At 40.6% G+C, this 27,978-nt stretch overlaps 1 long non-coding RNA gene across 2 annotated transcripts in view; it reads right to left on the reverse strand.

The window, feature by feature from the left end:
* Positions 1-27,978, reverse strand: part of LOC125455178 (uncharacterized) — an 89,505-nt gene that overhangs the window by 60,543 nt on the left and 984 nt on the right. Inside the window, exons 2-3 of one of the 2 annotated variants that reach the window (XR_007248174.2) lie at positions 27,479-27,813; positions 24,540-25,758 (exon numbers count right to left, since the gene is read on the reverse strand). This is a non-coding gene — a long non-coding RNA (uncharacterized LOC125455178). Of the gene's footprint in view, positions 1-24,539; positions 25,759-27,295; positions 27,393-27,478; positions 27,814-27,978 lie in introns of those variants that run through there. The other variant, XR_009445732.1, reaches the window with a different exon arrangement.

The following is a 27,978-nucleotide window of genomic DNA, read 5'->3' on the forward strand; positions in this document are numbered from 1 at the left end:
TCTACGATGTTGCATGAACACTGATGGTCAGATTGCTGTCCTAAGCTGAGGCATTTTATCACACAACTGTATCAGACAGTGCATACAGCTGTTAATTGAAAAGCTGGTGGTTTGATACTATCCACATGCACCCATTTCACCACTTTGTCCCAGAAGTGTTTGTGAGAGGCTTTTGTGGTGCAATGGTAGTGTCCCTACTTGAGACCAAGAAGCTAAGGTCCAACCCTCTAGTGCTCCAGAGTTGGGTAATAAGATCTCTGAACAGATTCATTAGAAAATATTTTTGGTACTCAGCTGTTAAGGCCTGCCTGAGAATTAAAGTTCTCTTCAATACCATGTTTCTCTTCCTGTCCTCTATTCCTCATATACCATCTAGATGATCACTGCAGTATGGCTGTGAGAGCAGAGACTCCACAGATTGGAAGAATGGATCCTATGTGCTTTAACTATGTGGCACCCTGTCTTTAATTCACTGGTTCCTTACACTGCCCAACTGTCAAAGGATAGGATTTACGTGGCTAATTCCAACGTGACCATCCATCAGCCCTTAGGCTTCCAGTCTAGGAGTTCCATCAGTTGTCATAAAAATGTTATGGTAAATTGATACCCAGAGCAAATCGAACAAGTAACAACAGCAGTCAAATGCAATTTGATTCTATGCCAACGGCAACTTTTCTCAGAGATGCAACAGCACAAGAACAACACCCAACACATGTACCTAACTTTACCATGTAATAATTGCACTTTAAAACCTCTCTATCCCCAAAAGCAATTTTAGCTGCTCAAACCTAGAGACTCGTTTCAATGAATCAAAAGAAACATTGGAACAAGCATATACTTATGCAGCAATTGTGTTTTAATACTAAGCTTCAATGATCTCTAATGTTATCATTTCAGAGGACAGAAAGAGAAATAAGCACAAAGATAAAATGCACAAAGCTTTGGCACAAATTAATAATGTCAAATATAACAACATAATTGTTCGTAGAGTTATCTATTCCAGCACAAAGCTAATAGGTAAACAGTGAGCTCTTTAAGAAAGGGAAGAGCCTGCAGAAAACCATTACATATTAATAATGGGTTATTTCAATGTCCTGAAGGGCAAATTGAGAGATCTGGAACATCTGGAAGGGAGTGAAAGTTGAAAACATTCAATTGAAGAAATAGGATAATACATAATTGATTCAAAACAGACCATATTATTCATAAATATAAATTCATTTTTACTAATGTCAGTCACTGTGTAGGTGCTTTCTGTGGCTGCTCCACATTATGTTTGATCTCTGTTGTTAGAGTATTATTATAGTGTGATGGTATCCAAGTTCTTTCTGGTCTGGTGATATGTACAGACATACAAGTGTCATGTACGTACAAGTTAAGTATAGGCCAACATCAAGCAGCATTTACTTAGTGCTCAGTCCTGTATTATCAACTGTTCTGTGCCTTGAATGAGATTAACTGCAGAGCAAAAAGATTAATTTGCAAAGAAAAAAAATCAAGCTAACACTTTATGAAATGCAGCAAATACTTTCAGATGATTATTCCAGGACGCTGTCGCAATCATTTTAACCATGTGCTGAAGATTAAAAAAATGCACTTAAAATTCATATACAGTACATATGTGCATGTGAAGCAGATTATGTGAGAGTGTGGCATAGATCAAAATATTCACATACCACAATAAACACGGTGCAAAGACATAAAAGAAAAACCGGCTGAATCATATACCTTTTTGGCTAAGGCTGAGTTGTGTAATTTTTTAGAGGGCTTTTTGCTCTGAGGCTGAAAGAGTTTTCTTGCTGCATTTTAGCAAATTTCCACATTGACTATCCACACCCCAACCTGTTTCTGATTTGGCTGAATTTAACCATTCCCAGACCAAGTCCCACTCAGCAGGTATCTGTTGAATCACTGGCATCCCTCATTCCCGTACCATCTTTATGTGGCCACTTTGCACTGGGCCAGCGCTGGCATTCCAATGTTGCCTTGCTCAATCAAGGATGTTTTCTGAAGATGTTTGAGAAGGGGAAGATGCCACTGTGACCCTCTGGCAGGGACTGGAGATCCTGATTGAGGGTGTAATGCTAAAGAAGGCAGTTCTCTTCCTGGAGAACTCGCAGGGAAAGTCACACCACCAGGCTCTGCCCACCTGGCCTGAGGTTACCTCCAGGCAAGTGTCAACCCATCAATGCAGAGGAACAATGAGCAGTCACAGACGAAGATTAATGAAATTTTCTGCTTTCCCAGGATGTGTGGCACACTTGTCTTTGCCATTTCACACTCACTCTGTCTCTGTAACTGCAAACATCTTCTATAAGGCTCATGCTCTGCCTTTCTTACTATTCACCCATTCTGACACCTTACAACACTCCAGGCTCCTAACCAAGCACAGCCTCTGTGCTGTCTCCTCACTTACACTAGAGATCTCACCAACTTCCTACCGCCTGCACCAGCACTCACACCCACTTCTACCTCACATTCCTTCCTTGCTCTCATTACTGCAGAAGACAGTCCAAAACCAAGGCAGAGAGAGTCTGTACGCATGAAGGGTGCCCAACATTCGGCTCCTCATTCTGTGGAGTGAGAATCCTGTCCCTTGCAGGAGAAGGCCGGGACTGCTTCTGTGTGGATGCAAAGATATTCATGTCCAGCCTACTGAATAAGTAGCACTCTTCAAGTACCACTGTGACTCTAACACTGGCAGTCTCATTCGTTGCACACCACTTCTAGCCACTGGCCACTGTTCCATCTCTTTCTTTTTGTCTCGCAGATACCAATTCACAACAAAGTTTCCTGCTCCCCCAAGCCAGCCTCCTCAACCTCTGAGGGTAAGAGTATCAAGGCCACAGAGGCAGCATCAGCAAAGCATCACCAGTTCAGACACTGATACCTTGGTGGGAAGGTTATGTCCAGACAATGTGGGAGCACAATTTGGTGAGCACCTCACAGTGACAGCTCCACAGCTGGCTGAGATAGAATGGGCCTAGGCCTCTGGTTCTTGGAGGAATGCAGGAGACCAGGTTCCTGCTCAGCCCCAGGTAGAAGTAGACCCTGTGGTGTCAACAGTCACAGGCTTCATTCACAAACACAGGGTGAAGCGGCTGCGGTAGACAGATATTTGGGATCTCGTTATCTAGAAGCTGCAGCAGAGCAGTATGTCCTGTGACAGCCACCATGGACAGGTTGGTGTTTGCCAGGGAGAGCTAGGCCCAGCATCCTCAAAGTCTGCTGGCGAAGGGAACGCAGGTGCACTACAGTGTCTCAGCCGTTAGTCACAGGAATGGCTACAGGGAGCAGAGGACCTGGTGCCCAATCCCCATAAGGTAGCAGGCAGTGCCCACAGGCCAGAAGGGGAATCACATGCAACCCCCTCTGAAGCCTCCACTCAGTACACAGCAGAGGTACACGCCTTATCTGCCTCCCTCTGACCTCTGGATGTTCACAGTGAGGAGGGTCAACTTGCCAGAAGACCCTCAGCATGTCTGCCCCATTCAGACACAAACACTGCAGGGTTGCCTTGCCACACCTCCAGGGCTGCCAGGCTCCACATCCCAGCAGGCTCCTTCCACTCAAAAGTACATTGTGAGAGGGAGAGGAGAGCAAATCTTATTGAGGGTGCTGGAGCACAGTTGATTTTTCACTTCTGTACAAATGTCACAGATTAACCCTTACACCTGGCTGTTATTGTCTCTGTGTACAGCCCACTGACTTAGACACATCACTTAGACTTAGACACCCACACCATGTCACTTCATAGACTCTATGGTGGTTCTTTCGATGGGCGTCTGTGGTGAAAGACTGCTGCATCATCTGGAAGCAAGAGGAACAAGAGTACAGTTGGCACCTTTGGACCTCCTTGTACATTAACCCTATTCATCTGAGACCCCTGTGTCAATGAGTTGTTCATCGATACCTGTGACTGGAAGGTGTATGCAGAGTGGGTGAACACGTAAGAATGGCCAAGGAATAAGGACTCTGCTGGTCACTACTATGCAAAACACATGGGTCAGTGTGAATGCTCTTTCCCTTTATAAGTCAATCATCAGTGGGTCCTGCAAGACCCCCACTCACAGGTTCAGTTGCTTACCCCGCCCATAGTCATTTTCAGTTTCCAGAACAATGGAAGGCAACAGTAAGTGCTCCTCATCCAATCACTTCCGGCCTCAGCCTGGACCTGCCATCAAGGCATTTAACAAACAGTAATCCCCCTTCAATGGCAACTCACAGTTGCCCACCAAGAAGCATGCCATGTTGCTTGTGGAAAGCATATCCATTGGTACAAGATGTTCCCAACGTCAATCTGGGCCTCACTGGATTTCCCATTCAATTTGCTCACATATCTCATCACAGCCACATCATTCAAATTGCAACAAGATTCTGCACTCAATCTGAGTGCTATTGAAGGGAAGCTTTCAGATAGGTGTTGCTACTGCTATTAATAGAAAGCTAGCAACTTTTTCTTTGACTGCGAAACAGGGAGTCATAATCAACAAGACTGCTTTTCAGGGAAGCATTGGATAGAGTGAAAAAAGGTGGAAAATACCCACAATTATCTGATGTATATAATAGATGGGGCTGGGTGTTTGGAATGTGAGGAGGGTTTTTTAAAAATTCATTGATAGGTATTAGGCTTCACTGGCTAGACCAGCATTTATTGTTCATCTCTCATTTCCCATTTGGCAGTTAAGAGTCAACCATATTGCTGTGGGTCTGGAGTCATATATGGACTAGACCAGGGAAGATGGGATTTTTCTGACAATCGACAATGGTTTCATAGTCATCATGAGATTCTTAACACTAGATTTTTTAAAAATTAAGTTTTGCTATTGAGGGAACAGAACCCATGCATTTGCTGAATTTCTGGATTAAAATATTTCAGCAATAATACCAATAGGCCATCACTTCCCCATTCCAGAATGCAATCTTCCAACATGGGACTACAGAGCACAACAAACAGATTGAGAGCTGGGATGAGAAGAAACTATGGTGGGTGAGAATTAAAGGAGAGGTTCAGATCCATCTACATCTTCAAACATCTGGGTAGTTGAAACCAAAATTGTCACTTAAAACGTTTGCTAATTTTTTTGACTGCTGGTGATGCTTGAACCATGAAATGTCAATTGTGCTGTACAGACACACTTAACACATTCTCATGTTTTATATAGATATTTTCTAAGCAGTCTATTCAAAGACACTGTTACACATGTCTGGAGCAAGTAAAACTTGTACAGGGATATCCTGGCCCAGATGGAGAGACATTATCATTGCACCACAAGATCCCCTTCGTACATTTTATATAAACATCAATCATGCATTTGATGCGATGGAGAAAAAAAAATCAGAAGGAGGATTAAGATTCATTGGATAAGTCCATCAAAAAGCTGTGGCACAGGCACAATGCGCTGAATTGCTTTTATCTGTGCTGTATAATTTAATATTAAAATGTGTGGTTAATTGTAAGCAAGCAATTGTAATGCCCCCAATGTAGATCAGGGAAGAAATAAAAAGTTAAGAAAACTAGGTGAAGAACAAACGGAAGTAAAGTTGAGCATTCATACTAATAATTGAGAAATAGCTGGCCTAACTTATAAAGTAGTATTTTCAGTGAAACCAAACTTTGAGTTTCAAAAGATTGCAAGAGAAAGGAATGATTAATGAAAATGAAGCAAATGAATTAAATAAGGAATGTAATGGAGTACGTTTTCAATGCAGTGCCAAGGGAGGGATAGCGACAGCTCATAGGAGAGCGCAATGTAAAGCTTAACAGAAAGAACAACAGCTTGGAGCAATGAAAGTGGTAGGGTGTATAAGAGTAGAAAAACCAAGTAAAATCAGGAAATCACAGAAATAAGTAGTGACTGAATGTTCCTTGAGCTTGATTTTGATGGTGGTATTTGATACAAAAAAAAGCAGAGGCTCCAGGGGCACTTCTTGCTCTTCGTCAACTGCTGCCACCCTGAACAGTCAATCAAAGCCTTGGCTATAGATCACATCTGAAAGATAGCAGCTCCTGTAATGCACAATCTCAGCATTGCACTGATATCAGCCAAACCATGCAAACACAGTGCTGCTCTCTGGAAATTCCACTTAAAAGAACACAGTTTTTGTCGAAGATGCAGCCTCTATTTGTGAAATTAAGACATAAGAACATAAGAACGAGGTGCAGGTGTAGGCCATTCTGCCCCTTGAGCCCGCCCCGTCATTCAATAAGTTCATGGTAGATTTGTTTCAGACTCAGCTCTACTTACCTGCCCACTCACCATAACCCTTAATTCCTTTACTGTTCAAAAATTTTTCTGGCCTTGCCTTAAACACATTCGGTGAGTTAGCTTCAACCACTTCACTGGGCAGGGAATTCCACAGATTCACAACCCTTTGGGTGAAGAATTTCCTCCTGACCTCAGTCCTACATCTGCTTTCCTTTATTTTGAGGCTATGCCCCCTAGTCCTAGTTTCACCTGCTAGTGGAAACAACCTCCTTGCCTCCACCTTATCTATTTCCTTCATAATCTTATATGTTTTTATAAGATCTCCCCTGATTCTTCTGAATTCCAATGAATATAATTCCAAACTACTCAGTCTGTTCTCATAATCCAACCGTCTCAACTCTGGAATCAACTGAGTAAATCTTCTCTGCACCCCTTCCAGTGCTATTATACCCCTTCTCAAGTAAGGAGACCAAAACTGCACACAGTACTCCAGGTGTGGCCTCACCAGGACCCTATACAACTGCAGCATAGCCTCCCTGTTTTTAAACTCCATCCCTCTAGCAATGACAGACAAAGAACCATTTGCCTTTTTAATTACCGGCTACACCTGCAATTCTACTTTTAGCGATTCATGCACAAGGACACCCAAGTCCTGCACAGCAGTGTGCTGCAATTTTTTACCATTTAAAACATAGTCCATTTTGCTGTTATTTCTACCAAAATCGATGACCTCACACTTATCAACATTGTACTCCATCTGCCAGACCTTTGCCCACTCACTTAGACTATCTATATCTCTCTGCAGACTTTCAGAGTCTTCTGCACACTTTGCTCTACCACTCATCTTAGTGTCATCTGCAAATTTTGACACACCACACCTAGTCACCAACTCCAAGCCATCTACATAAATTGTAAACAATTGAGGTGCCAACACTGATCCCTGAGGCACACCACTAGCCACAGACCACCAACCAGAAAAACACCTATTTACCCCTACTCTTTGCTTTCTACTAGTCAACCAATCCTCTGTCCATGCCAATACATCACCTGTAATACCGTGTATCTTAATTTTAAGACATTAAAACTTAGTCAAACCAGTTATGACTGCCCAACCCTTGCACAGTAAAGTCAGTTGATGACCAAGAATGGGGCTCCCAAAGCAGACAGTTCACAGACTCTTCAGGATGGTTGGGATGGCAATGGATGGTAAGCAGTCTGGATCCCTGTTGAATTTAACAGTTTTTAAATAAGTTTTGACAGACTGGCAATTGTGCTTTATCTCCCCTTTATTGTTTCAAGATGACCAGCAAGGTCAGCACTTATTCACTGCCCCAAATAGCCCTTGAACTAGACACTTTATTAGACTATTTCAGAGGCAGTTAAGAATCAAACACATTCTTATGGATCTCCAGTTATACTTGATCAGACGAGGTACAGATAACAACAATTAACAATGATTACATGGTCACCACTAGGCTGGTTTTAAATTCCGGATATATTAATTGAGTCATTTGTAGCTTCCATAGTGGGAATTGAACATTAGCCATTGCCTGTGGAATATTACCCTAGTGACATTATCAATACAAGCTGTTCCCACCTGAATTGTACCCATAAATATATACGTCCAACTCTCTCTTCAATTGAAGTTTTTAAAAACTACCCTGTTGTCTATGTTTTTCATCATTTGTCCAATTATGAAGATAGATATCAATTCATTTTTATAACACTCCCACAAATACCTTGAAGAAATATTAAAGGTACTGTAGAAAGGAAGGTTGACTCTCTCACTTTCCCACAAAACCTCCAGGATTATCCTCATGCCATGGTAAGTACTGTCAGTATAACACTTGAAGTATCAGTTGTCCTACCATAGCATGAAGGGTAGGAGTAAATTACAGCAGATGCCGGAATCTGTACTGAAAACAACAAATGCTTGAGATCACAACCAGCCAGACAGCTTCCAAGGAGAGAGAGCAAGCTAATGGTTTGAGTCAAGATGACTCGGAGTTTAGGAGCTCTGGTGAAGAGTCATCGAGACTCAAAACATTAGCTTGCTCTCTCCCTCTCCATGGATGCTATCTGACCTGTTGTGATTTCTAGCATTTGTTGTTTTCATAGCAGGGAGGGTCACTGGCTAGGCAAGCTTGAAATAAAGATTTTAGAACTCGTGCGGTGGCTGCAGTCACTGAAGCACATGAAGTAGAGGACCATGTCGATAGCATGTTCTGAAAGGTGTTAGATGTTAGTAGGGGGGTAGGCCATAGGTGCCCACTGGGCAGCCGAAGATAAGGAAGCAGGTAGTGCAGCAATCCCCAAAAGTCCTGTCACCCAACAGTTTTCCAGTTTGTATTTTGGCAAAGGCAATGGCTCCTCAAAATGGGGCAACATGAGCCAAGTATCTGGACAGTGTGTGTCCCAGCTATAGAGGATAGAAGGCAGATGAGTGGGAGACCTGGCTTAAGTTAGATGTAAGGACAGTTTGCTTCTGCAAAAAGAAGCTATTTCAGAACAGTTAGGAAATGTTATATCATTGTAACATTCCTATAGTTTGAACATTCCAGACTAGATATGATTGATTAGAAACATGAATGTGTTATTTGAAGCTTAGAAAATTTTAGCTCTGTTGTGTGACTGATCAAAGGAAAAGGCTATTAAACTTTCATGAGTGGGAATTGAAAGAAACAAGGAAGTCAAATCTTCAATAAAGACAACAAAAGAGTGACAGATAAGGGAACTCTCATTACTGTAATTTGATGGCATGCGAATAGTCAGTATTTCATTTTACCTTATGGTTTGAAATCTTTTAGATTGTGTTCTCTGTAAATAGTTTGGTTTGTTTCATTTTATCTTCATTTCTTTGGTGTAGTAAACTTCTATTTCAGTGTTAAATCTGCAGCATTGCAAACATATATTTCAGTGAAAGACTACCATATTAAATTTTTGAAACTATGAATTAATGCAGGCAGAGTTCAGTCTGGGATCTGACTCGTCCAGTAATAACATTAGCTGGGATCATTACACTCAGTATTTTTGTTTTCTTTATTCATTCATGGGATGAGGGTGTCACTGGTCAGGCAACATTGCCTGTCCTTAATTGCCCAGAGGGCAGTTAAGAGTCAACCACATTGCTGTGGACCTGGGGTCACACGTAGGTCAGACCAGGCAAGGATGGCAGTTTTCTCTGTAAAGGACATTAGTGAACGAGATGGGTTTTCCACCCAATAATTGACATTAGACTCACAGTCATCATTAGATTCTTAATTCCAGATATTTGTTTAATTCAAATTCCACCATCTGCCGTGGTAGGATTCGAACCTCTGTCATCAGAACATTATCTGGGTCTCTGGATTAACAATCCAGAAATAATACCACTAGGCCATCACCACCCCCTGATGCTGGAGGGAACTGGAGAATTGGAAACATTATGTATTTGTTCAAAGTAGGCTGTGAGGATAAACCCAGAATTTACAAACCAGTCGGCTCAACTTCAGTGATGGGAAAACCACCACAAAAATTATTTGGATTAGGATTAATCAACATGTGATAAAATATGAGTTAATTTGGAAGAGTCAGTATGTATTCATTATGAGAAAATCATGTTTAACTAACATGCTGGAGCAATGTGAGCTGATAAGTTTTGGTACACATAACACAGAAAGATAGCACATTGTAAAGGATACCTTTCTAAAATGTGCTCAGATGTTGAGAGATCTAGTGCATAGGTGCATTGGTAATTAAAGATGGCAATACAGGTAGAGGGTGTGGTTATTTAAGTGTTCTGTAGTCTACGTTTCATTCAAAGAAGGATAAGAGTGCAAGAGCAAATGAGTTATGATGAACCTATGAATGGTATTCCTTGTCCGTGGTATTGTGGACAGTTCTGCATGCCACATTTAAGGAAGGATGTGAGCATATTGGAACTAGCATAGGAGAGGTTTACGGAAATGGTCCCAAAAATGGGAAATTTAGAATCATAAGAGTCCACAGAGTGTGGATGTAGGCCATTCAGCCCACTGAATCTATACCAACACTCCGGAGAGTATCCCACCTGACCCACACCTCGACACTATCCTTTATAACCTTGCATTCCCCATGACTGATCCGCTTAGTCTGCCCATCCCTAGACACTATGGGCATTTTGGCATGGCCAATCTACCTAACCTGCACATCTTTGGACAGTGGAAAGAAACCGGAGCATCTGGAGGCAATCCATGCAGACACAGGGAGAATGAACAAACTCCAGACAAGCAGTTGCCCATAAGAAGAATCAAACCTGGGTCCAGGTTTGCTAACCACTCAGTCACCGTGCAGTCAGTTAACTTCAGAAATGCGGATAGTTTAGAGACGTTGGAAAGAAGGCTCAAGAGGAGATCTGATTGAAGTTTTTGAAATCAAGGAGGGTTTTGGACTGAGTAGGTAGAGAAAAACTGTTTCCACCCTAGGGTGGATTATACACCAGAGAGCACAGACGTATAGTGCTTGGCAAAAGAATCAAGTAGGAGATGAGTAAAAACTTCATCGCACAATGAGTCAATAGGATCTGGAAAGCACTGTCTGAGACTGTGGCAAATGCAGGTTCAATTGAAGCATCCATGAGAGTAAATGATGATTATCTAAATGGAAACAATATGCAGGGTTACAGGGAAAAAGCAGGAGCTGGCAGGAAGCCAAAATCCTCGGAGAGCCAGTGCAGACATAATAGACCAACTGGCTTCCTTCTGCATCATAACAATTCTGGAATTCTGTGAAGAATTAGGAAGAATTCATATTTAATCAACGCTTAACCCTACACCTTAGTGTTATTTTGATTTCACAGAAAATAACAGATGAGTAGGAATATTTATTGTATGTTTGCATGTGTCCATTTTTGTTCTTCCCCCAGAGCTGTAATATTCCCTCAGTATCCTTTCTTCACATCTGCTTCGTGGCTTAACCTAAGAAAAAGATGTCTTAATTAGTTCATGACTAGTTTCAAACATTTGTGGTTTTATCCTACCATATTACACTACCAGCTGTTTAATATGTTCAAACTAAGGGAGGAAAATAGTGCTAAGTTAATGAGGTGTGTTATTCTAGTCAGTGTGAGTGCTGTGGCAATTGAATAGAGCCAAGATCATTTCAGTGCCTGCTGGATAACTGTCCCCAGCAGGATCTGTCCTTCAATGCAGTCCTGTTTGGAAAACACGGCCTGAAATTGTGACAAAAGTGTTAAGGTATTACAGAGGGAGTGGGAATTCTGGAATTTTATCCTTATGCAGACTTTGGGCCAATGTGGGTCTTGCATTGTTGCTGTACTGGGGAGCAAGGGGTTTGCATAAGACCTTAAGACACAGGAGTGGAAGTAAGGCCATTCGGCCCATCAAGTCCACTTCGCCATTTAAATCATGGCTGATGGGCATTTCAACTCCACTTCCCTGCACTCTCCCTGTAGCCCTTGATTCCTTGTGAGATCAAGAATTTGTCGATCTCTGCCTTGAAGGCATCTAACGTTCCGGCCTCCACTGCACTCTGTGGCAATGAATTCCACAAGCCCACCACTCTCTGGTTGAAGAAATGTCATCTCATTTCCATTTTAAATTGACCCCCTCTAATTTTAAGGCTGTGCGCACGGGTCCTAGTCTCCCTGCCTAACGGAAACAACTTCCTAGCGTCCACCCCTTCTAAACCATACATTATCTTGCAAGTTTCTATTAGATCTCCCCTCAACCTTCTAAACTCTAATGAGTACAATCCCAGGATCCTTAGCTGTTCATCGTTCGTTAAACCTATCTACGGCACAGCACTACCTGCACAGCACATTGCACAAGCATCATAAAATATACTTAATCTGAGAGTTCTGTAAGTATATCCTTGGCTTCTCCAGGAATTGAAGCAAATTGTGTCATTGACACTGAGTCAGTTTGGGAAAACAGAAGAAAACATCTGTAATCAGGGGCTGCATCTGGAATTGTCCAACGGTGAACACAACGACGTCCTCATTTTGCAGATATGAGACAAGCGACTATCTGTCTGATATTGCTGATAACAGTTGCATACATTTCCCCACGAGAACAGTACTATTCATCACATTGATAAGAACACCAAAAGATATCCAGATGAAGCTAGAAACATGTGTTAGGATGTTCATATAAACATGGGTCTGATACGGCCCTTTTCACAAAATTGGGAAACCTTGCCATCACTGGCTCTGGGTTAGCATAAGGCAACGATAATCATGATTCAGTGTGACATAATGAGCAATCTTTAAAGGCGTCAATGGAAGCCTCCATAAAAAGATAAAACTTTCAAAAATGCATGCCTGAATTTATAGCTGGGAGCTTCAAGAGCTTTCCTGTTAGTTTCACAGCAGATGTTAAGGCTGCTTTCGGTCTCCTTCTCTATATTTCCTCTCTACCCAACAACTCTTCTAACTAACTCCCTGCATACATCCTGATGTGTTTCTTCCGAAACCCGTTCAAGGATGCTCGCAGAAGTAGCGAGCTCAACAATGCCCTCAGTAAATTCTTGAGCTTCCTCACGTGTCTCTTTGGCTGGAACTCATAGACAATACATTGCTGGAGGCTTAAGTCCATCGTTGGCTGAACTTCGGGCCTGTGGGCTCAATTTTTTTCCCTCAAAACATTCTTTTTCATTAAAACTATTGTGAAATTACCTTTGTAATTACAATTGAATTACAGTTCGAATTAGACATTAATGAAAATGCAAAACAATTCAATTTAATTCCATATAGCATGTAGCACTTTGAGGCATCTCAATAAACTTACAATTAAATATGACATTTTAAATGTACAGTCTACAGCAATGATATTGGCCAAAGGGTTTCACATAGTTTCCAATCCTTATGCATGTTATGGCAGACAGACATTGGACAGTGCTCTTTCCCCATTAAAACCTTTGCAGCAATTGGCCCAAGCTTTAATTCTTCCCACAGTGCATAGTCCTGGACTTTAAAATGTGTCAGTCTGCAATACTCAGTTACTGACAAAAAATGTTATTCATCAAGTTGTGAGTTCTGCAACGGCAGGTGACACTTGTCTCAGAATGTATCCCTTCGAGGCACCTCTGCAGCACACAATCCTGCTTTATAGACCTGTTTGGAATGAAATTTGACAAAAAACTAGTCAGCGTCTCTTACTAAACCTTCTTCAAGTTCCAGGAGGAGGTAGACAACTGTCCCTTTCCTATTGCTGCAGCTTTGAAGGCAGCATGCCAAGGGTAAGATCCCTGCTGTACAAGAATGATCTGACAGAAAGGCTCTTTCTCACTACTACGTATTGGTTTTGTCTGAAAATTCTGATGAGGCATTTTCCTAAATGACTTTGACAATCTGCTCAGGGAGTCTCTAACGTGACCCACCATCTTCTTTTTCCATGTGTGGATTATTGTCTAATGGGTTTATGATCAAGATATTTTTCTGCATAAACTTCTGGGAAAAATTCCAGCTTCACACTCTTAGCATTCTACAAATCTTAGGCCAGTAAAAATGCCAATGTGAATTTGAATCCTTTTATTCTGATGACCATCTTTGGTAAAGTTACTGTATTGGCATGCTGATTGTTTTTGTTAGCTTTTTTAGGGGAATATCAATTGAATTTGAATGTGGTATTGTGCTATGAAGAATAATGCAGTCACTGTTGACCATTCTTTGAAAATGTGGTTTTCTCAGACATGGTGAGAAAGCAGGTGCCAATGCTGAATTAGTTTATTTAATCCAAACCAGTAATATCCTTCTTGAAATGGAGCTCATGTAGTAGAATACTTGAATATGGATGGGTGGTTCACTGGTCTCACACTATTACTTGTCCAGATAATTTCCTCCACCTCTCTAGAGTTTTTACAAATTTTCTATTTGAATTAAAGTATGTCAGAGAACACGCCTTGGAAATGTTTGCCCAAAGAAAGGATGAGTGAACAAGTGAATTTAACCCTTTATTTTCTCTTACAGCAGATGAGGATCTGGTTTCTTTATTCAGTTTTCATTAAAGCATGCATTAACAAAATGATACAGAGCATAAAGAATTTTTACAAAAACAAATATTTTATACTATTTTTACAGATTAAAAACTTCCAATCAACTATTTCTACAAATAATAATTTCCAATCCAAAGGTTACAATTTTCTCACCACTATTTCTACACAATTTTGTTCACATTGTTCAAATTCCAAGTTAATACACGATTACCCAATCATGTTTGCACTGATACACATGACTATATTTCTAATTATCTCATGACATGTTCACATTTCCTTGACTCAACATGTACTTTGTGATCACCAGTAACCCTATGCTATTTATTTTACCGTTTCAATTGACCAGCAACAAATTGGTGTCCAAAATCTATCAGGCCAGAATGCACAGATCTCATGACCAACAGGACAAAAGTGAATCAGGACTCCACTTTAATCAAAGGTCTGAAACAGGGATCATCAGAATCACTCTGATAATAACACAGGGTTTAACATGAATGAATAAGGGGCAAGGGACATGTGAATGCAAGAAAAAATTCCAGGTGAATATGCAGTTAATGAAGGTGAAAGTGTATAATCACTGCAACTTTGCCAACTAATGCAAGCTAAGAAATAGAACAAGCCAGTAGCAGCTCCAAGTATCATCCAGCTCCTTAGTTCATCAGATGACAGTATTGACAACTGTGCAACTTTAGAAAATGTAGTTGTCATTACGATTATCAAATTGAAAACATATTGATTGTTAGCAACTCTCAACCATGTCTTACATCCAGACTAATATCATCTTTTGCTTTTAAAGTATCCTGTTTCATAACAGATGTCACACAATGATTTTATTACAAATATAATTCCAATCGGCACAGATCACGATTGCTGATGTTTCAGTGCTGGAAGCCTTTTCATTTGATAACTCGAATAATAATGAGAGCAATTTTAGCAAACCATATAGATTTCATTAAAAATATGTTGACATACTGTCTCTGTTTAATAACAATTACAATTTGATGACTTTGCATTTTTTTGCAAGCAACAGCTTTAAAAATCATGTTTACTATTCTGGGGGGTGTCAAAATTAACATCTTCTGTGCTTGTGCACCATAGCTATTATCAGGAATGTTTCCAATACAAAATGCTGAAATCTCTCTGGTTTACACGACCAAAGTGATAGATGCCATTGTTTGCATTACATAAAAGATGTTCTTTGAAATGGTAATTTTTCATAATAAAATTCAAAATGTTTGCACAAGGGACATGTTCCTGTGGTTTATGGATTAAAGAGATGTGAACAAAAATGTTATTGTATTGACTTTGAAGCCAACTTGATTCAATTGTGATGCATCACTCAGTTTGTACCAGGGAGAGGTGAGTTTAGAAAGAGCTGGAAACTTGATCTGAAACTCAAATTTCGGGCACAACATGATGTCAAACTCTTCTTCAACTGTATTCGCCTCCACGCCCATTTCTTTGGACAAGAGCCCTCTCCCTGTCTCACAGATGCCTTTGCCCAGTTTCAACTCTGCCCCTCCACCTGGACCCCTCCCTCTTGCCTTTCACCTGCACTCGATCTGTTCATTGAGAACTGTCAACGTGATATTAGTCGCCTCAATTTCTCTGCTCCCCCTCACCAAATCCAACCTATCTCCCTCCAAACTGACTGCACTCTGTGCTCTTAAATCTAACCCTGACTTTGTTAATAAGCCTGCTGATAAGGGTGGTGCCGTTGTAGTCTAGCATACTGACTTCTACCTTGCAAAGGCTGAGCACCAGCTCTCAAATACCTCTTCCTATCTTCCCCTGGACCATGACCCCACCATTACTCATCAGGCCATTGCATCTACTACAGTAACTGGTGCCATTTCATCTGATGACCACCTGCCTTCCCCCAACTGCTTCTAAGCTGATAGCTCCTCAGACCCACACAGCTCACTTCAACCTCCTTCCACAAATCCAAACACGACTGCCCAGTGAGATCAGAGATAATGGGAACTGCAGATGCTGGAGATTCCAAGATAATAAAATGTGAGGCTGGATGAACACAGCAGGCCAAGCAGCATCCCAGGAGCACAAAAGCTGACGTTTCGGGCCTAGACCCTTCATCAGAGAGGGGGATGGGGGGAGGGAACTGGAATAAATAGGGAGAGAGGGGGAGGCGGACCGAAGATGGAGAGTAAAGAAGATAGGTGGAGAAGGTGTAGGTGGGGAGGTAGGGAGGGGATAGGTCAGTCCAGGGAAGACGGACAGGTCAAGGAGGTGGGATGAGGTTAGTAGGTAGCTGGGGGTGCGGCTTGGGGTGGGAGGAAGGGATGGGTGAGAGGAAGAACCGGTTAGGGAGGCAGAGACAGGTTGGACTGGTTTTGGGATGCAGTGGGTGGGGGGGAAGAGCTGGGCTGGTTGTGTGGTGCAGTGGGGGGAGGGGATGAACTGGGCTGGTTTAGGGATGCAGTGGGGGAAGGCGAGATTTTGAAACTGGTGAAGTCCACATTGATACCATATGGCTGCAGGGTTCCCAGGCGGAATATGAGTTGCTGTTCCTGCAACCTTCGGGTGGCATCATTGTGGCAGTGCAGGAGGCCCATGATGGACATGTCATCAAGAGAATGGGAGGGGGAGTGGAAATGGTTTGCGACTGGGAGGTGCAGTTGTTTGTTGCGAACTGAGCGGAGGTGTTCTGCAAAGAGGTGTTCTGCCCAGTGAGATCCATTGTTTCAGCCTGCTCCTGCCTCAAAAAAATTGCCCAACTTGCTGAGCTTTTCCAGCAACTTCTGCTTTTGTTCACTGCTATCCATATCCTGTTACACACTAGATCTCACTTGTTCATTATCCCTGCCTTCCTTGCACTATGGTAATTTCCAGTTGTCCAATGCCTCAAATCCAAAACTCCCATTCTTATATTTAAGCCACATCATAATCTCATGTCCTTCCATTTTCTAAATTATGCTCCAGCACATCAGTTGCTCCTGGTCCAAGATAAAGCTTGATTCACAGGGAAGGTTTCTTGCTTATCGTTCATGGCCTTGTATGTATCTAGATATCCATGGAAAGCAATTACATGATGTCTGTCTGTACATCTGAGCTACTCCACAACCAGTAAGAACCTGATTGTTAAATTCATTACAAGTGCAACAAAGTTGATAAGAGAAAAAAGTGAAGGAATGCAGAATCCATTTTTTTCTCTTTTTAAGAATATGACCCCTCACCTTTAAGTAGAGAAAGATTATGTAGCTTTCTACAGCAATAGTATTGCTCTTGGATTATGGTTCAGCCTGCAAACTTGGGTAAAAGCCAAAAGGAGAATAATTATCACAAACCCATATCTCATCCAGCCTTGAAATGCTAAGTACTATTATCACTTATAACAGATGTTCCTAGTCTTTCTATATTGCAAACTTCCAAGTTTCATATTTATATGACAAGTGTAGACAGATATATTTTTCTTCTAACCTATCTATATAATTAAGAAACAAAGATGATCCTAGAGAGCCTCATTTGTATAACCAATATGACATTGCCCAGTCTTCTCTGACTAAATGGAAATTGCTAGCCATGACTCCTTCTTTAAATCAAAACAAAGACAAAATGTGTTAGAACACTAAATATGGGCCACAGTTTGCTGTGATGGGTCATCTAAGACCACCTGTCATTAGATAAACTTGCCTTTACATGTTTGGTTTTTAATTCTATTGCACAGTCAGTGCCTGAAAGTGCAAGCTGATAACACCACTGTAAGGGAGATTGAACAATGGAGATGTGCATAAACAGGATGGCCTGCCGTACCTCTCCTTTACCAGTCAAACTGAAGGCTTATGGAAGTAATAGGCCAGCACCAAGAAATAATTGAGAATTTAAATAGATTAAATGAATTTCAAATCAGATAAAAAAGAAAAATTAAGAGCAGTAAATAAAGTTTGGACAAAAATGTGGGAAGGATAAAAAAATTAAAAATGAAGTTTTTAATTTTAAACTTTGCATTTTTAAAATGTTCAGTAATTAAAGCTTAATGGAGTAATATGCCATATTTGTAAAAGTTAATTCTTGGTGGCAGAGAAATTGATTATCAGTAATTAACATGGATCACATCATCAAAATGGTACTTAGGCATGCAACAACTTGACTTTGTTTTCTGTAGTAAATTGAATTTATACCCAAAGCTCTAATGTGGCAACTCCATGCCATTCAATGGGAACTTCAGAATGTGAACCTAAGCCACTAACAGTGAGATAAAGCAAAAGAGGAATGCATGAGATAATAGATTTGGACGATTCTGTGAGTTGAAAGAGGAGAGAAGTTGTAGAATGGTAGGGCATTACAGGTAAAGAAAGCAATAAGGCCGTGAATAGAGTTAAGCCCGAAGATAATAATTTTATCCTTCCAGCAACATGGTCCAAGAAGCAATATAGATCTGTGAGGTTAGAGATGACCATGTAAGAGATGAAAGGGACAGCAGGGTTATTTGTCAGTTACAGTTGACTGAGGATTGATGATGAGACATCAACCAAACTTGACTGTACTTGAAGAGATTGTAAATGATGGAAAATGGTGGCAACTTCATCAGAAAATGTTTGGAGTATTTGAATCGCAAGTTGGTAGTTTGTTTCATGGTGATATAAGGTTGATGTTCAGCATGGGGATGAATACAATGTTTTGAGATTGCAAAACATGTCATTAACCTGAAATATCAGTTAGAGAGGGTAAAAGAATCAATGCAAATCCATGCATCTTGATCATTTAGTTGGGCAAAATGTCAGTTCAGTTGATTGTTATTTAAACAGTATGACATCCATAAAAACTGGTAGCATTGAGAGTTATGGACTGGTAGAGATCATTGTAGGTCATTCTACATGTGGGAACAAGATGATGTGGCTTTGCATAATACCAGTAAACGGGAAGCATTTGAATGATAAAAGAGAAGGAGCTGAGAATTGAAAAGGATGACGATTGAAAACAAAATATTGTCATGAGGACTTGGAAGGCACTATTTCAATACAACTTCTTTCTTTCTAGAATGAGTATTGAATGGAAAATTGAAAGCCAAATCATGACTTGAACATTTGTCATATGAATTGAGCCTTACTCATTGAAATATTTGATTAAATTATTTTACTTCTCTTATAATCTAACTGTTGATAAATTGGTTCCAGCTTCACTCGTGTATGCTTTTGATGCCATCTTAATCATTCAATAAAAGTCTTACAAAATTCTGTTTTTATACAAACTTAGAATTATTGCTTTTGATGTTACCACATTAATATCCAATGTAACGGTATGGCATTTCTCTGTTCTCTATTTTAGTAATGCACAATTCTATTTTAAATGCAAGATCAGAAATTACTGGGAAAGCTCAGCAGATTTGGCAGCATCTGCGAAGAAAAAATCAGTTAACATTTCAGATCTGGTGATCCTTCCTCAAAACTCTGAGTTCTGAGGAAGGATCATTGGGCCTGATTTTGTTTTCTTCACAGATGCTGCCAGACCTGCTGAGCTTCTCCAGTAACTTCTGCTTTTGTTCCTGATTTACTGCATCCACAGTTCTTTCATTTTTTATTCTGTTATAGATAGTTTGATGCCTCCATTATAATTGCATGTGAGTCTTGTACATTTTCATTAAACACTCACCCATGAATGTTGTCAATATAAATTTGTAGACACAAGTGAATCCTATATGCTGAATTTCATTGAATTTAACAAACAGGGAAACATTTAGAAATTACATACACCTTTTGCAAACTCATTATCATGTTCTTGAGTACTTACAACTATACAGAAGCAATATGCAAAACATAATGTCTTTAATCTCGAGCAATATCCAGACCTTAATAACTAACAGAAACAATATTTGTAGTATGTGCCACACTCCTCCAATATCCTGTTACAAGCAGAGATTAATTATCATCTCCATCAATGCATATCTATACTACCAACAATAAACTGGGTAAATGATTTTCACTAATCTCATAACTGTGATAACCACTCACTTCATTGAAAATATCCTTTGAAATCGGCTCTCAATATGCAAATAAACTACAGTACTAAATATGGCTTCAGACAAAAGGCTAACTAATGGATACATATATTAGAAGGTAGATTAAATGCATTTGAAACTGAAGTGTTTGAATCTGAAATACCTGGTTTTTGAATCATGTCTTCACTAAATTCAGAGGAGTGGCAGATAAGACAATAAGATCAGTACAAATGAAAAAAAAACAGTTATATCCAAGATCCCCTGTTATGGTTAGTACCCATTCGTCCCTGTGGAGATATAAATGTCAGTTGAAGACAGAATTTGCTTTGGTAATGATGCTTTCTGCAGTCAAATAGCCTCCAAATATTAATGGTTTGTAATAACACTGGAGATAAAGATCTGGAGAAAAACATCTGTGAAGATTCAATTTGGGACCATGGAATGGATCATAGATGCTAAATCAAAATTGTTGAAGGAAAAAGGGACAAAATGAATGAATAAAGGTTGTTCATATTTTTGTTTGAAAGTCACGAAATCATTTTTGTAATGATTTCCTGGCTGCCCCAGGCCTAAGAAAACAGAAAAAAATGCTAATTAGCTTGAGATGTACATATCACTGAAAGTACTGAAACTTTACAAGGTGAAAGAAATTTGGGGAAAAGATTAATTTGTTGCAAGAGGTGACCTACAAAAACATAAAATAAAATGACTATTACAGATTGCATGGGTTTCCATAACTCCAAAGATGAACAATCAGAAAACAAACTCAGCCTCTTAAATTCTTGTTTAGATGGCATAAATTTAACACTTCTAACTTTAGTTTCATACCAGGACCAATTTAGATTAAATTGTTTTATCTTTGGTAATAGAGTAGTCTAACTTCTTGCTGCATTTATTCCCACATTAACTCTGAGCCACCCATTGTGATACAAAATGTTTAATCTGTGGCTGTGGATACATTAGCTCAACATTTGATTTTGCATGCTTGCAACATCTGTCAGTTTAAGACTACACTTAAGTAGGCACATATCACACATCTATGCATGCACACATTTAGACACATATTAAAATCATGTAGTCAAAAGCCAACAATATAAATCAATAGCTCAACTGAAACTGAACATATCTAAACAATTTATATAGTAGATTCAGTGCATCACATAAAATTAGATGAATTGACCCTTGTACAGTCTATTCCACATCTAGCTGATAGGTCTGCTTCTTTGACATCACCATAGAATGCAAACCTTTAATCTGGTCATTAGAGTGCATAGGGAGGATTCACAGTAATGAACTGGCTGTTCTACACTGCCATAGCCAGTTATATGGGGACAAATACTACTAGTACAATAAATAAAAGAAAGAAGATCCTGCTGCCATTCAGCAATCTTGATCTATAATTGAAATGTTGATTTTGGTCACCTAGATCTTATGGTAATTCCATTTTTAAAAATTTAAAATAAACTACAGTGTATAGCACAGATTGTGGTTTGGTTAGATTCAGAATCATGTGCCCTTCTACATACAGTATAACTGAAATAATTTAAAAACAAAATAATGAGGACGTTGAAGATCTACAATACATAAATTGGCAGGGTGGCATGTTGGCTCAGTGGTTAGTACTGCTGCCCCAAAGCGCCAGGGACCCAGGTTTGATTCCAGCCTCGGGCGACTATCTGTGTGGAGTTTGCACATTCTCCACGTGTCTGCGCGGGTTTCCTCTGGGTGCTCCAGTTACCTCCCATAGTCCAAAGATGTGCAGGGTAGGTGGATTGGCAATGCTAAACTGCCCAGTGTCCAGGGATGTTTAAGTTAGGTGTGTTATACATGGGAAATGCAGGGGTAGGGGAATGAGTCTGGGTGGGATGCTCTGGAGGAGCAGTGTGGACTTGTTGGGCTGAATGGCCTGTTTCCACACTGTAGGGATTCTATGAAATATAGAAACTGTTGGAAACACTCAACAAGTCTGGCAACATCTATGAAGATAAATACAGAGCGCCTTCCATGACACTTCTTCATAGCTGTTTTGTTTTCTTACAATATTCCTGGACTGTGGCTGACTGGACTCATAACAGTATCAAAGTCATTAAAGAGGGAATTGAAATACTGTGCCAGATTCTACAGAGTTCAAATTACTTTCCAATAGACTATGCAAACTATCAAATGTATACAGATGTGATTCCAGTGAGGACTATGACAAAAGCTAGAATATCAATTCAATGTAACTCATTGCTACATGTGAAGTTACCATTGGTTATGAACTTGATACACGTGCTTGCAGCAGAATCTTTGGATGCTTGAGAGAAAGAACTTAAATACCACTTATCCCTGTAAGTAACAATATAGGCATTTAATGCTTTATCTCTATGAATGTCTGGCTCTGTATATGATCTTATAGGTCTACAGCAGTGTAAACTTGTACCTCATTAATTACAGCACGTTAGGTGCAGAACTTAAACTTATATAGGATCTACTGCAAAAAACTTATAGGATAAAGTGTTGAGAATTATTGATCCTCAGAAGTTAGCAAGAACATTGCACAAGGTTTAAGTACCATTTTTCAGGAACAAAACCAGAAGTTGTTGGAAAAGGTCAACAGGTCTGGCAGCATCTGTGAAGAAAAATCAGTTTAACATTTCAGGTCCGGTGACCCTTCCTCAAAATCATTCTTGTTTTACGACACATCATTGGGATAAACTTTATATGGCCACAAGTTGACAATAATTGATACAAATCAAGGCAATGTTCTAAGTTACCATTACTGAGGATGTACAATATGTAATATCTTTCTCCTAGATTGTTTGACCTGCCTTTTCTTTAGATTTACAAATGGAAACAATATATGTGGGCAAGCTTGAAGTGTTTCAATAAATTAACACCACTGTACTGTACCATAAACATATGCAAGCACATTATTTTTCAAATAAAAACCTATTTTTATGAAAGATGAGTCATAAAGTGCTGTATTTATGAAAAGAAAAGTTAATGAAATATATACAGTACCTTTATGACTCAGTTAAGGACAATTACATCAATCTTGCATCAACTTGCCACGTTTTTGCTGTAGATCGAATATTGCAAACATTGGCAGCAATCGCTAGATCATTTTTAACGTGTAAAGACTCAGAAGATAGTCTACAAGTTCTGATGGGAGTTTCGATTTCAGCCAATGTTCATTCCGACTGTTACCGCCTGTTCACTCACATTTTCAGCAAGCATGGAAAAGGTAAGACAGGAAGATCTTCAATTTCACAAATTCTGGAGATTTGAATATTCTCCACCATGGGATTCCAGTTTTAACTGAAGTCACCAAATGAAAATGGCATACTTTCCAGGAACTTTTAAAGGGATCAATTTCTTGCTAGGGAGAATTTTTCAATTGTGTGCCAGCTTTATCCTTTTTAAGACATCCATGAGCATTGCTAACTGATTTGTATCAGTAATAATTGAACCTTTCAATAAGAACGTTCGAATTTCATGTGTGTGCACAATGCAAAGAAACAGACAGCTTACTGAAAACGACAAAATTGCTCAAGAATCATTAGTAGCCCTGTTATGATAACCGTCTTTTTGGTGTTACTTGTACTGTAAGCGCAACCGGTTCTTAGCAATTAAAATAATTGTTCGCCCACTTCGAAGTAGTGTTTATTATTGTGTAGGTCCTTGCGAACTCTGAGATCGGTCGGTTTCCGCAAAGCTGGCTTACGCAGCGACATAAAGGCGCCGCCAGTCGACTATTTTGTATCTACTGAAGAGTTAGACAAAATGGAGCAATACGCGTGTTTATTTTATTCTCTAAACTCGCTCACTCACGAAAAATTTGCCCGAACATTACGGCAAAACCCACTTTAACTTGTACCAAAGTGCAATTAGTGTTTTGGATCAGCAATGGTTAGAAACATGGTCATCAGGAGCGTGTACCCGGGATAGTACGAACTGCAGATGCTGGAGAATTGTTTTGCTCAAATTTTTGATATCAGTGACTCAGCAATTAAAAAAAACACAATTAGTGGTTACGCTTTCGTAAATCATAATACAGCAACTTTATTTTCGTGTGATCCCTCCTTCGACTATAGAGCGAGGAAAGAAGCCACTTCTGAAATGTTTTATGCGCAGAAAATGCTTGCTTCCAACAACAAACCCAACCACTGTTTTGCTTTTCCTATGTTTCGTGAATGGGTGAATCAGACGAATGCAGAAAGATTGAAGTTTATTTACTTATGTCTACTGCGTGCCTCAGGGGCGTTCTGCCATAAAAATAAGGTAAATTAATTTCCTAAACAAAATTAACTTGCTGATGAACTGTGTTTCCCTGAAAGCAATTAAGCGTGGAAGGTGCAGATCATCAAATGAATAGTTTGAGATGAGAACACCCAGTGGGCATGAGCTCAGTGGTTTCCTACCTGTGAGAGTGTGCGAGGACTGTTCACCCTTCCACATTGAAGGTTCGCCCTTATCTGTTATGTGACTCCACCCATCTGATATTGCGGTCATTTCATATAACCTGCGCCAGTGGGTTCCAGCAGAACACAGCGACTCTAAACTCTCACCTATTTCCTCTTCGGGCTTTCATATTTCCTGTGAAGGTGATTCGCCAAACTGGCAATCTATTAGGAAGACATTATCACGCCAATTTGAATTATGGTGCGTTTTCCGATCAGGAATTTTGTTGCCCTGTATTTCAGGGTAGCCAACCTGAGAAAGGGTAAAAGGCAGCAGGCAAGGGGGAGAGGGCCACAGCTCATCAAAGCAACGCGGACAGACGTTCGAGAGCTTCAGCGACTTCAAGCACCGAGGCTGGAGTGTGTAACCCGACTCCTTCTTTCTTTCACTGAAGGTTACAATGGTAACCTCAAGTAACAACGGCGCTCGTCGACTTTGCGGTTGAGGTCTGGAGCCTCCGCTAGTACTAATAAACAGCCAAGGGTCCCTTTGCGTTGCGAACCACCGACCCGTTTACACAGAGGTCAACTCTCTCTCGGGTAGCGTCTGTCCGAATGTTGGTCACACAACAGGAAAGGAGAAAGTAAGGATGGAATTCCTTCCAAAACCACGTTAGAACCAAGAATAACGGCGGTACACTGGCTTAAAGGGAATGGGACTCAATAAGGGCTCAATCGCCTATCTCCTAGCAAATCCTCAAGCACTTGATTTTAGAAAACGAAAAAAACTATCTTCTTTGGGCTTATCTGACACTCTGCCTGTCCCAAGTTTCCCAAAATGCTATTTAAGAACTTCTATGGAAAAAACAGTTGTTTCGATCTGATAAAGGACCATCAGTGCATATAAAAAATCACCAGTTCAGAAAACAACTGCATTCATTCAAAATTGACCAGACCACGATCTCGACGGCAAATCAGTGTTATTCTTTTTTAAATGGAGCCCAATTTTCAGTCTTCTTCAAAATTTCCAATACTATTGTGCATTTCAAAGCGAAAGTATTCAGCCTCCAAACTGCTAAAGTCCTTGTAAGTCTATTTATTTAAAAAAACACACACTGCACGCTGTCAATATTTATCTGACTGTGCCATTAATATAAACTTCACAAGTACTGTTTGCGAGCTGACAGCATCAAGGGTATTACTGTATCAACGCGACATTCGCTCCATGACTGACGGGGCCCTGCAATACAAACACATAGATGTGTTAACAAAGGGAAGAACACCAGGATGAATATCGCTCGCTTATTTCTGCAAACAGCGGGTAAGCATATACTTGTGAATACTAAATAAGGGGCTATGACATTAAAGTACCCAGAACAGAACCGCTTGCCGAAAGTTTGTCCCTGGGTTTGTACAGTTTGGCGAGACCTCCCCAAGCCCCCGCCCCCCTACTCCGCCCGGAACTTGCTCTGGTTCGGCCCGCTGTAATTAGCAAGCTGTAGCCTCTTAACCTACCTCGGCTTTAAATTATGAGGCACACAATCAATAAGCGAGAGATGGGAAAGTGGTCCTGGCGAAAAGGCAACTCTAGAACACTGCCGCATCGGAGTGTAATGTAACATGCAAAGACCCTGCACTGAAGTCCCGAGCAGACAGACACGTGTTCTTCAAGACGATACACTCAAATCCGAAGCATGCCGACTGTAAGGTCACTTTTGCAGCAATCAAAAGGCAGGGTTTTAGGCTCCCTCACAGAAACTGAAGCACTTAAAAGTCGAATTAAACCAAAGGCCGTGAAGAACGTCATACCTCGCAAATCGCTCAACGTGTTTCTATCAATTCAAAACCAAATGGAAGAAGCCGCGCTCAAACAATATCTACATATTTCTGATGTAGATCAAAAAAACATATATGCCACTTAATAAAAGGATTCCTGACTATGTCCAGTGGGTGCTTTTGCTGACTTATTATGTGCGTGTTCTCACTCTCACCTCCGTAAAGGATTACAATCGACAGGCAATTGTATTCCGCCGCTTTCATTTTACTCGCCCTTTCTGGATTTTTTTACAGTGGGTCCGGGTGTAGACCAGATTAGGAAAACGGTTTTAACCCTGGAGCGAGCCGCTGCCTAACAGTCCAGTTTCCATGAATTGCAGGAAGAGCACCCTGAAATTAAACCCGTTTAATCACATTTTCCTAATCAAATCACATTTGGCAAATTCCTCGGCGGCCTGCGGTTTGGTGGGGGAAGAGGCGGCTCACTGACTGAGCTTGAAGTGAAGAACAAAGTTAACCTTTTGTTAAAGATATATATTTATACCCCACCCCACCCACCTAAAACTAAACCTTTCAAATCTTCATTCTTATTAATTAGATCTAAACAGAACAAAGCTGGGAAATGGGCTTCGGACCGCGCTCACACGTTTTTTGATTAGCAGAATAGAAAGAAATCAACAGCGGTCTAGAATTGTTCTGGACTGTTTTCTCGGGAGACTATTACAGTTCATTTTAAAAGAAGGCTATGCTGGAGTTGATGCGGTGGCCACAGTGACAGCAGGAAACAAATAGTAATTTCTGCAAGATTACATAAAGGGCCTGCTCCACATAAAAGCGAGCCCTCGTTCTCGTTTGGCTTTTCCAGGAAGATGTAACATTGATTGGGAGAAACTGGATTTACACGCCACGGCGAAGCCATGAATTTCATTAAACAAAATGAACCGTTGTAATAACAACACAGACACACTCATACATACAGACACAACGCAAATTTGACCTACCCCCTATCCAGGCTGATGTAGAACGCAAATGATAGCACTCCCATTCTAGAATATTTTCTTACAGGTGGACGAGTTGCTATGTTCCCGCAGCTAATCGTAAACCAAAAGCATCACCCCCCCACACCCGCCCAGCGGAAACGAGAGTGAACAAAACCACAAAACCGACAGCTTCGCTCACACTACCTTAAAATCGTCGATAGGCAGGAGTCGGATCAAAAGCAAAAAGAATCCAGGTCGAGGACACTTAACTTCTGCCTGTAAACTCTCTGAGTCTCGTTTGCTAAGCAGATTGACGGCAGCGTGCTCAATCAGACACAGGCTCGTCTCGATGTGGATTGGGATGTGTATTGGGTGTCCCGAAAAGCCAGACACCATTGTTCGTTCCCCACTGAGACCTTCAACTGGCGTTTCAATCGCGCCCCCTCAGTTACCGACAGAAGGAAGAATTCACTTGGTGATCCCAAACAGGAACAACCGAACAAGAGAGAATGGCGAAGTAACAAGCTGTACATATAGGACTGGATAGCAGCGGGAAAGGGGGGGGGAAAGACCAAATTAGTGTTGTCTACATTCTTGCAGTTGGAAACCTGACCAAACGGGTACGAATTGCAAGCGGGCGGTAAACGAGATAAATGGAAAAGTGCTATATGAAGACACAGCTATTTGCAACATGTGTATGATTT

Source organism: Stegostoma tigrinum, chromosome 1 (genome assembly GCF_030684315.1).
Source record: "Stegostoma tigrinum isolate sSteTig4 chromosome 1, sSteTig4.hap1, whole genome shotgun sequence".
NCBI classification, from domain to species: Eukaryota; Metazoa; Chordata; class Chondrichthyes; order Orectolobiformes; family Stegostomatidae; genus Stegostoma; species Stegostoma tigrinum.